The following is a 4,204-nucleotide window of genomic DNA, read 5'->3' on the forward strand; positions in this document are numbered from 1 at the left end:
ATATATATATATATATATATATGATCTAAATTATATGAAACTTTTTAGTTCGTTATATCATTTTAATACAATATGTAAATTATAATTAAAAATTAATGTATTATGAAGAAGAGCTGATATAAATGTACTCAGAAGATAAAAATTATGCAAGATAATTATAAAATTAATAATATTAAAACATTAAATCGAAGCGTATGTACATTTGAGTATTTTCTTCTAAATTTCTAGACGCAAATCTCAAATCAAAAAACCATCCGACCCTGTATATAACTGTACGATGATGTAATGCACTTTGTTGCGTTGATTTTCCTGCGAAATTACACTGTACATTTAGTGGAGAAAAAATAGAAAAGAAGCTCGATGGCAAAATTGAACACATATATTGTTCGTGACCGGTATGAATTACACATCGACGATTGCGTTCAGAATGCGAGAGAGGCATATTTCGTTGGATACAACGTGCACTTTCGTCCGACCGATCTTTCGATTCTAGAAGCTATTAGTGCATAATGCACTTGACCATACAAAAGCCGAGAATGGGTCAAGGTTTAACGACTGGCGCTTTGCTATTTTATAGAGCATCAAATTGCATTCATCGAAATTTCAATTATTTTAATGATTCTCACTGTACTCAATTATTATTATTTGTATAAATATAATTGCAATAAAAACATTTAATAAAACTTATCTGAAAGAATTTTAAAGACATTTAAGAGGAAAAATTTCTTCTGACGAAGAAGTAAAACCAACACAGTAAACATTTAAACACATTTTCTTATTATTGTATTTGTAAATATAATGAATATTAAATTATTACTAATATACTGTTAACCCTTCAATACAGATCTGTCACAAAATACACGTTCTCCGCAATTACATTTCACGAAGTAAGCGCAGCGAGACAACTGTATCACGGAAAAGAGGCAACAATACTTCGAGAGATGCGAATATTGATGTCATGCCATTTTTTAGAAACGGTAAACAAAATTTGTAAGTTACAGTATACCGCCGGCATTAGCATTACCAAGGTGTACCGCGTGGAGGTTGCCTGGTCGGATTTACACCTCGTGTGTGTGTGTGTGTGTGTGTGTGTGTGTGTGTGTGTGTATGGCGTGTGTACATGTGTGTGTGTGTGTGTGTGTGTACGGTGTGCGATGTGTGCGTGCGTCCGTATGTGTGTAATCTTACATCTTTAAAAAGAAATTTTTTTTAATCTACCCTTTTATTTTTCAGTATATTTTAATTTTTTATGTAATTTTTTTTATTTAATTTTTTAAATGAATGTGTAGGGTCATTTTCTTTTGTTCTCGAAAAATACTTCTTTCTCAATGTAGTCCTTAACGTATCAATATTTCCTGATACGTTAATCTTGGTTTGATGTAATTCTTGTGATTTACTTATTTCATTTGTTATATTTGCTTGTAACGAGTTCGAGATATCTGTAAGTATCTTGAATTTATCTCTACTTTGTGGTTTAATTGTATTTTCCCATATATCACAATCTTTATTTTTTATCAATTCAGCCAATAGTTTGTCACCTTCCGCTATGGCTTTATTTTGTTTTTCTGTAATCCTTTTTAATTCGACAATGTGCGATGATTCATTTAATAAATTTTGTAATTTTAAATCTTTAGTACGTAAATCTGCCAATTGTTCCTTTTTTGAATTCTTCTTTAATAATACTTTTTTAAGTTTAAATTGATGAGTACGCTGAAAGCAATAAAATTTAAATTATATGTACGATTTTCTTTTTAAATTGTATAATAAAAGAGCATGCACATAAAATATATGTGATGTAATGTATTTAGTTTACTACGTACCTTCACTTCGTCTTCTGCGCAAGTATTTATTTGAGTTTCATTTTTTATTAATCCTCTTTTATTAGTCCTCTCTTTCGATGTGGATGGTAAATTATTTGGATCATCAGGATCCAATATGGATTTAGATCCAATGTGGATTTTTGCAGGATCCAGTGGTGTCTAGTTAAGAAGTAAAAGTTAAAAAGTTAATAATTTTTAATTTAACTTAATTAATTTTAAACGAATTAATTGTTAATTTCAACTAGTTATTTTTAAACATATATATTTTTAAAACTTATTAACTTTTTTTCAAGTTAAAAATTTACTTATTTAAAAGAAAAAAAACATTTTTATATAAAAACAATATTTCGTTATTATTTTATATAAATTGAATTTATAAATAAAATATTAAATTCAATTGATAATTTGTATTGTAATCCTATTTTTTAAAATTACGACATTCTAATTTAATATAAATAATGTTTTTCGAAATTAACTTTTAATTTAAGTAAATTAATATACTATATATGTATATGACTCCAAATATATAAAAAAATCACAAAACAATTGACAATACAAGTCTACACCGTTGTTAGGGCGTTAAAAAAAAAAATAATTTCAATTATAAAAGTTATATATTACATAATTACGCGCGATGCAAATATAATTGGTACATAATTACGCATGGTATAACAATCAGACGTTTCCACGATGTGGATCCTCTTTAGTGAATAAAATTCCGCAATCCCCATATGGGGATATCCAGTCATGGCTTGCCTACCTAATCAGTTCGATCTCTCGTTCTATTGAGGATTTTTAACTATGGACCCTTCACGTTATTTTAATTATGGATTTTAATTCACTTTGATATAACGATCATTTTATTGTTTGGCTTCGTTGAGAGAGAAAGGGACTGGTACCATATGGGGATTGCGGAATTTTATTCAAGAGGATCCATATCAGGGATCGAAACGTTTGATTGTTATACCCTGCGTAAAGTTATTATCTTTAACTTATTTTAGTTATGAAAAAATATTAAAACTTACCCAAAGGATGTTCGGGTCATCATTTGAAATCTGTAATTAAAATGACACAAATTTTTTTTATCAGTCTAATAGTATCATACAGGGTGTTCCGAAAGGACCCCGCACAGATCTTATAAAAAATATGCCCCCGGTTAAATTGATTAAAACTGAAATATGTTGTTGTCCTCGACGTCCTGAACAAAAGTCTCAATAGGCACAACTCTCTAAATTCAATACTTTTACATCCAAAGACGTTTGAAATAGAAAACCTATGGTTATGCCATGCTTTTTAACGAAACAGGTATATGAATAAATCTCTCTACATATACATTATATCGAAATATATTACATTATATCGAAAATTCAGTGAGGGTTTCAAATAAATTATTAATATATAAAGTATTAAATTAGATGAAGTATTTTATAAAAGAATACCTTACAAAGGTAGAAAATGTATGTAAAACACAACAAAAAATGTACTGCAATGTACGTTAAAAAATTAATAATTGTCCAAAAAATAAATATCGTCCAGTCAATTAATGATAGTTGTAAAACTATTATTAAATATTATTGTGTTTTATCTAAAAAATAGTTGCAAGCGTTGAACAAAATTTTATTTAAATAGCATAACAAATGTGGCTATAAAATTGCTTAATTCTGAAACTTTACGTTAAATTAACTTAAATTAAAATTAGAAACTAAGCAGATATTATTATCTGTAATAAAGAATTTAGAAACACTTTTGTAACCTAATATATAATATTTAAGTATTATTTTGAATATAATTTGTTTAATACAAAATTTTTTTGTTAAAGAGAAAGACAAAAAAGTTGCCGTCGACAAAAAATTTTCAAATTAAAATCTTTATAGAATTTATATTAAATACATGAAACCTTACCGTCCACTTAATTTCCCTTTGATCCATCACTTCGATCGATGTGCAATATGTATATTCGATCATTATAATAAACTGGCGAACGAAACCGTTTTGTATACACTAGTGTACTTTTACAGAACGCAACTGTACTGGACGGATTCTGGAAAAAGATTGATCAAAAGATGGAGGCTAAAACACTCAAAATATTTTTATGCGCACATGTACATGCGCATCAAAGAAGGATACAAGGAAAGGGAAAAAAAGGCCTATTATATAGGCCTGTTCTACAGCATGTCGTATGACCAATCACAGTATTCACAGTTGAATGCAAGAAGAATATTCGATATGTGATTGGTCAATTTTACGACTTATTACTTTCATTGTAGATGGAACTTTAAGGCCGAGACACAGACTTTTGCATAACGTTGCATAACGCACAAGGCTTAAGGCATAAGAAAATCAACCAATCAGAGTATGAAATGAAGAGATCGGAAGAGCACACG

The sequence above is a fragment of the Wasmannia auropunctata genome, unplaced genomic scaffold (assembly GCF_000956235.1).
Source record: "Wasmannia auropunctata unplaced genomic scaffold, wasmannia.A_1.0 LD336095.1, whole genome shotgun sequence".
NCBI classification, from domain to species: Eukaryota; Metazoa; Arthropoda; class Insecta; order Hymenoptera; family Formicidae; genus Wasmannia; species Wasmannia auropunctata.